The sequence below is a fragment of the Corylus avellana genome, chromosome ca2, assembly GCF_901000735.1.
Source record: "Corylus avellana chromosome ca2, CavTom2PMs-1.0".
NCBI lineage: Eukaryota > Viridiplantae > Streptophyta > Magnoliopsida > Fagales > Betulaceae > Corylus > Corylus avellana.
The window spans coordinates 6,066,397-6,074,421 of record NC_081542.1 but is presented as its reverse complement, the minus strand read 5'-3'; the positions used below and the strand labels follow the sequence as shown (position 1 = coordinate 6,074,421).

The following is an 8,025-nucleotide window of genomic DNA, read 5'->3' as shown; positions in this document are numbered from 1 at the left end:
ATGCCTAAAACGTTGTCGTTTTGGGCTGGGTAGGTGTTGTAGTTTTAGGACACAAAACGACGTAGTTTTGGGGAGGGTAAAATGGGTATAAAAAAGTCAAATTGTTTGACTTTAACGTTAAAAGGGTTCAAAGTGAGAGAAAATGGAAGTTCAGGGGATCTAAGTGAGAGTTTTGGAAATTCAGGAGGGGTATTTCAAATCGGCTGGAATTTTAGGGGGGTTTTCTGAAGTTTCCCCTTTTCTTTTCTTTTTTTCTTTTTTTTCCTTTTTTTGGTGCCTACAAGAGGGAGTGTTTAGCCACTTTTGAAACCCCACTGAACTATTTGTCTGGACCTCAAACCATATGTACCAATTCAGAATTTTTTTCTTAAATCTAATCGAAGGATTCAAACTAAGCCATAAAGTGTGCATATTTTACTAATGGGAAAAATATCAAAAAGCCCCATCAAATACAAAGTGTGTTTAATAAAACCTCATAAAGTTACAAGTGTGACAGTTTGATACGTCAAATTATCAAAATGTGGCAAAAAGACCATGTCGTTAGGCAATCTAGTCAGTTTTGATGGAAAAGTGGTAAGGTGCCTTGCAAATGACCACTTTGACTCATAAGTTGCCATAATGCCCTTCTTTTTACTAGTGATCTTCTAGCGTGGTAATTGTTGTGTTCTACATAAACACTAGGTTTAGTGCTTGTTACCACCTCCAACCAGATCTAAGGCCACCCCCATCTTTGGGGAGGCTCATGAGCTACCCCAGGGGTGGCAACCACCCTTTTTTTTTTTTTTTTCTTTTTTTTTTCAAAAAAATAAATAAATAAAACTGACATTTTTGACACACTTTGGTAGTTTGATGTATCACTTTAGCACACTTTAAACTTATTGGGGCTATTTCAAAAACGATTGTTAGTTCAGATGGCTTTTTTATGTATTTTTTTTTTCCCTAAATTTAATTGAAGGATTCAAAGTAAGCCATAAAGTGTTGATATTTTATTAATGGGAAAAATATTTTTTTAAAAAAAACCCTCATCAACTAACAAACATTTACAATAAAGCCCCATAAAGTTACAAGTGTGACAATTTGATATATCAGACTACCAAAATGTGGCAAAAATGCCACGCCATTAGATAATCCTTGAGTTTGAATGGAAAAGTAATCGCATGAGCACTTCGACTCAAAACTTGCCATAATGCCATTCTTTCACATGTGATCTTGCTGCATGGTAATTGCCATAGTGTACATAAACACTAGGTTTACTCTCCCGCAAGCTACCAATGGTATCAATGTCCCCCTCTTCGCTAAAATACCAAAACAATGACAATGTCTTCAAAATGTTGGCAAAAAGACAAAAATTACCTTAAACATTTTAGTTAGACAAAAATATCCTTATAATTTCAAAAAAAAAAAAAAAATCGAAAACAAAAATACTTTTTTTTTTAGTTTTTGTTATAATTTTAAGATTTATTTTAAAAAAAAAAAATTGAAGGATATTTTTGTCATTAGGAGAGGGGATATTGACATTGTTTTGTTAGTTTATGAGAGAGATTGACATAATTAGTAGTTTGAGGGACATTGACAATGAAGTAATAATTTGAGAGGGAAAATGTATATTTTCCCCTTACTTTTATTGGTCTACAAATGAACATGGCATGTGCCTATTAAAGTATTGATTAAGTAATTAAATTTACCTCTTCCTATCAGCTTAAGTTTTTGTGATAATTGGTAATTTAATATAGTATCAGAGCCAAAGGTCCTGGGATCGAACATTGACACTGTCAATTCACCCCATTTAAATTTAATATTCCACGTGTTGGACAACCAACTTATGACAAATAAACAATCAATAAAAAGTTATCAACTATAAACACTTCTCAATCGAATAAGTAGCAAAAATATTCATGTTGCAGAATCTGTTAGTCAACTAACTTAAAGGGCAAATATGCCCATTGAACATTCAACAAATACATATCATTGTAATGCCTTCAAAAATTAGAGCTAACAACAGCTTCCAGGGCTGAAAAACAAAGCCACTAACAACACCAAAGCACTTCACAAACAGCATCAACAACATGTCACCAACAACCACCAAGAATTTAAGGTTGCATGTTCATTCATTCATGAGATCCCTGCAAGAATTTAAGACCTTTTGACTCCTAGAAATATATAACCAAAAAGCCTGGAAAGCTATTCTTGGTAACTTCATATTTCTTATTTTTTTTGTTTGTGTCGTGTGATATAGGGAAACCAGTGAAGACCAAATGATGATATTGGCATCTTACAATGTAAGGAATTATTATACAATTAGGAAAAGAGATAGATGGGCTCTCCTCCAATAAAAAAATTAATTTAATATAATGTGATCTAATGGACCACGTATCAGATATTTGTTAAACTACTGATTAAGTGATTAAATTTATATATTCCTATTAGCTTAAGTTTTTAGGACAAATGGTAATTTAACATGGTATCAGAACCAAAGGTCTTAGAATCGAACATTGACTCCATCAATTCACCTCCATTTAAATTAAATATTCCTCGTGTTGAGCCTCACCTATTAAAAGATGGGTGTTAAACTAATGATCAAGTAATTAAATTTACCTCTTGTCAGCTTAAGTTGTTGGGACAAGTGGTGATTACCAATATTAAACTAATAAGAACAAATACCACACTTGATCTTAGCCAAAAGACTGAGAAAGGTACACAAACAGGGCTCTAGTTATTATGGCCAATATTTCCATTCGAAAAAAGTATTTTTATATACAATAACCCCATTGTTACATGTATAGTTTAGTAGTAGAAATGTGATTCCTTCTCTTAATCTTTCAATAGTTCAGGGTCCCTTCGGTTTGTTTGATTCACATTCCGATAAAAAAAAAAAAAAAAAAAAACTTTATTTCTTAGAAGGATTTAATCCTTTACCTATAATGAAAGATTTCGGGAAGAATAAACATGGTACTCATTATTTATATCCAAAAGAGTCAACTTGAAATTTAGAAAGGTAAGAAAAAAAAAAGTAGACTATAATTTTATTTTTATTTTGAATTAGATCAATACTTCAAGGATCTATGCATCAAGAGTACACGGATTTATGTCATTGCACGCAAAACACTACCTGAATTTTCTTGGCGTAGCCACTATGAACATCAAGCCCACAAGAAGTATCACCACTGTGATGCATTCTATCGAAAGTTTGTAACAATTGGATCAAATAATAATAATAATAGTCATGCACAATCAGGTGAATTTTGATCAGTCCACCGATAGCATAAATCATACTTATTTCTCTTGGGGTGTAGAAAACATGCACCAGTAGTTCTAATCTTCCTAGTGCAATTCACGCATACATCACTGTCTCTAGTGTAGTCGTAGATATTAAACCAATGGCTTTGATTTTTCCACGTAAATCTACAAATGACTAGTGTAGTCCCCCAAAAGTTTGTTGTAAAGTTGATCTCGAAGAAGCCATTTGGTTTCAGTGTGTGGACACCAAGATCGTTGTTCTTCGATTTACAGCCAAGGGTAAGAGGCAAGCCATTGCCTAAATCATTAATGATTTTGACAGTTTTTGGGTGATGCTCCCCAATTCCTGCAACAATAGTAAACTCATTCATAGAGAGCATAAGCCACATTACTAGCAACACTACAAGTCTACTGAATGAGATCATGTTGTTTTTTTTTTTTGCAATCTACGTCGGGTGGCTTTATAAAAAAAATATGAGCGACTTTCAAATGGTCTCCAGGAACTGTATATATTGTGGTGAAAATTATTGGCTAAAGACCATGAAGTTTTTTTTAGATGCCATGGATCATCAAGAAAACGCAATGACAGTCAAGGAAATAAATTGTAGAAAAGGAAAGCTTGGCTAAACTTGTAATGAAATATTATGGCTGCATATAGAAAAGGAAAACAAGCAGAAAAGGAAGTCAAAGATAGACAATAAAGGAGACGTGATTTCATATTGTGTATTCCTTATTCCTTAAAAATCTCTTCTACAAAAGAAAATGATTCAAGAAAATCTTCTCTTGTTACACAAATCACTTAGAGTACTAGCAGCAATTTATCTTTGATTTTTTCTAAATTTAAGGCACAAAATTACTTTTTACTTCTCTATCACAATAGCTTTCCTCATCTTTCTCGATACCATTAAAATATTATTTCTTTACAAAATACAAGTTTCCTACCTACCCTCACTTTTTTAACAAAATTCTAGTACAATCTCAATTAAAGACAAAAATATGAAAGAAGAGAGGGGAAAGAGAAATTTTTATATTAAAATAATGTATAGGGAACCAAAAATGGTTCCCTACACATTGGAAAATACTCTAGCAACTCTCGATAGTTGGTTTAAATGTAAGGAATTTGATGTGAGTAGGTTTTTGTGGTTTTCTTCAAACTTTTCCTAAACATAATGAAGGGAATGACATATAATGACATATGGCATCTGCTACTAGTGCACTAGCAGTAGTTTCCCAACCATTTTCCCTCAATTTAGAAAATAAAACTACTTTTTGATTCTCTATAAAAAAAATACTTCACAATAGATTCCCTTATTTTTCCCTATATGAATTAAACACTAATTATTTTTTATCATTGCAACCAATGAGAGAGGAGAGAGGTAGGAGAATTGTTGGGACATGTAAAGGAGAGATAGGAGAAAATGATGAAGGGAATGACATATAAATGACATATGGCATTGCTGCTAGTGCACTAGCAGCAATTTCCCAACAATTTTCCCTTAATTTTGGGAATAAAACTACTTTTTGATTATCTATAAAAAAATACTTAACAATAAATTCCCTTATTTTTCCCTATATGAATTAAATACTAATTATTTTTTATCATTGCAACCAATGAGAGAGGAGAGAGGTAGGAGAATTATTGGGACATGTAAATGAGAGAAAATAATTTGTTTATAATTTAATAAAGCATTGGTATCTATAGTGTTTCCCAATGCATTGGAAAATACTGTAGATATCCTTTGGTGTAGGCTAAATATAAGGCTTTTGATGTGGGTGTATTTTTGTGATTTTTTTAGAATTTTCCCTAAGCATAGGGAAGGGAATGGCATATAGCGCATCTGTTGCTAGTGCTCTTAGTGAATGCCTATTGTTTACTTACAAAAGAAAAGGGGTATTAAGTTAGATTCTATTTAAATTTGCTAATTTAATACGTATTCCAAGCAAATATGCTCTTTTAAGCATTTTTGTTTTAATTCATTTCTTCAGACAACTTTAATTATCCGTTTCTTTTGGAGTTACGTAAAAACAACAATAGTTTAGGTATAATGACATTAAAGTTTATTGATATCAAATTGTTTCAGTCAAGTCCTGAGACCCAAAAGGACTTGGCTGGGACCCGCCCGGGACTTGCCTGAGACTTGCTCGGGTCCCAACTAGAACCTGCCCGGGACCTAGTCGGGACCTGCTCGGGACCTGCCCAGGACTTCACCTGGACTCGCCCGGGGCTTAACCAGGACCCGACTGGACCTACCTGAGACACCGTCAGGACTAGTCTGGGACTTGACCAGGACTCGCCCAATACCCATCAGGGACCTGCCTGAAACTTGACCAAGACTCACCCAAGACCCACCCATGACTTGTCAAAAAATATTTTCAGCGGAAAACATTTTCCGGTATTTGGGCATGAATGAAAAATCAGGTGGGTCCCCGACGTCGGAAAATGTTTTCAGCAAAAAACATTTTCCTGAAAAATATTTTCCGGTATTTTGTGTGTACGCAAAATCATATCAAACACTAAATTATTGTTAGTTAATTTGTATATTTTAATTAAACATAATTTTTAGTTTTATTTTTTTAAATTATTTAATAGATTAATATGATTGAATGAAAATATAAAAATATTTGTGATTTTTCGTGCGTGCATCAAATGCCGAAAAATGTTTTCATCGTAAAACATTTTCCCATAAAATGACTTTTGTTGTGCAAATTTTAATATACTCGCAAGTGCACGAATCGTTTGCAATATAATGTTTTGCAAGTGCGAGGTCGAACCTATAGGGAATTGTGTTCTTAAAAGAGCAATTTATATCTAAACTAATTAAATCCTAATCTAGTTCCAAAAGAGTTTTGATTTTGGTTTTAAAAATTAAAAGACAATCATAGACTAATTAAAATAAACTAAGAGATAAAATACTAAAGTTTGAGAATTCACACTAATCGAAACATAACAACATACTTCCATGTTTATCAATATTAATCTGAAGTTCTCACAATTAAAATCTTAGATATGTTTTACTATACTTCAAACAATTAATCAAAATCATTCCATATATCCATTCATTGCACAAATCACAAGAGGAATCTAATATCAATTAAATCATCAGATGCATCCGTAAATCACAAAAGATATCCAAATGTATCCGTAGAGCAAATCACAAGCGATGTCCAATTATTTAGGCAAATAAAATCAAGCAATCAATTATGTGAAATTATCTTAAATCATCAAGTATATCCTTGAATCACAAAAGATATTCAAGAATCACTCTACACATTGAAAAAAAAGTAAAACAATTGAAATATTAAACCCAATAAAATCAAATAAATAAAGACTTACATGAAAGTATTGATGTTTTTCATCAGTAAGGCTTCATCCCTAGCATTAGTTGGGAATTTAGCTCAACATAAAAATAAAACATAAATCTAAACAAAACTTAAACTAAAAAGAGAAAAACTGTAGAATTTTGATCTCTGAAATTCTATATCTTTTCTTGAATGCAAAGAAGTCTATTTATAGGCTTAGAAAAGTCCTATAAGCCCTATTAAACCTAGATAATTTGGAGGTTTGTCAAAATATAAGTCTGAAATCGGAATAGGATTTGTCCAAATTTTTGTTCTTTTTTTAAAGGGTGATTTTGGCATAGTAACCTTCCAAATTAGGAAAATCATATTTCACAATGAATTGTATTATTTTGAGCTAGCTTTTCAATGCCACTTGAATCACTTCAATCCAATCTTTGAGCGAAAAGTTATGGTCATAATATTGAGACATCTGCAGAATCTGAATTTGAATCCAATCCGAAATCTTATCCAATCAAAAATTTAATCAAATCTGATCTTTAATCCGATTTAACTTTTTTCTTGGATTTGGTTAAACTTAACCACATCAGGTTTTCTCAAAGTATGTTTTCTTCCAAACTTTGCATTTTTTCCTTTAAAGTTGTAGTTTTTTTTCAACTACCTACAAAACACAAAACTAACACAAAACATTAAATAACGACACAGCTAAAGGATTAACTAATGTAAATAAAGGGGTTGGAATATGCAATATTTGGCACTTATCAACTTCCCTGAAAATATTTTCCGTGCGCACACCAAACGTCAGAATTTGTTTTTATCATATTTTCCAGTAAAATGACTTCCTAAAAATATTTTACAACGGAAAATATTTTACACCGAAACAAAGCCTAAGTTATCTACATTTGCTAATTTAATACGTATTCCCAAAAAAATATGCTCTTTTAAGCGCTTTTGTTTTAATTCGTTTCTTCGGACAACTTTAATTATCTGTTTCTTTTGACGAAATTGTTTCAGTTATAGCTCTAGTACATTTATATGGTCTGAGAATGTGAGTTTTGTACGTGGTTCCACAAAGAAATATGGCTTAATTAAAAGCTGGAGTGATGCACCCCATTTGGCCAAAACGGATGACTCGACCACCTCTCTCTCTCTCTCTCTCTCTCTCTATATATATATCTATATATATATATATATTCACCATTTGAGTTGGCCGTACCACCCTCAATGGCCATAGGGGTGGTTCGGCCGCTCCCAAATATGCTCAGATGGCCAAGGGTGGTTTCAACCACCTCCATTTGGGCATTTGGTGAAGGTTTGGCCAATTTCCATTTTATATTTTTATGTCTAGTTTTTTGATATACTTTTAATTTTTTATTGTAAGCCAAACGTGTCACAATCTGAATCATGATTGGTGTTTATGTGGCTCATTAGAATTTTTTGTGTTATTTGTTTGAAAGTTATTCAATGTTTTAACTAGATAATTTTATTTAT

The 8,025-nt window shown here is 32.4% G+C and overlaps 1 pseudogene; it reads right to left on the bottom strand.

The window, feature by feature from the left end:
• Positions 1 to 2,557: 2,557 nt before the first annotated feature.
• LOC132173142 (U2 spliceosomal RNA) lies at positions 2,558 to 2,697 on the bottom strand (annotated as a pseudogene).
• Between the last annotated feature and the right edge of the window lie 5,328 nt (positions 2,698 to 8,025).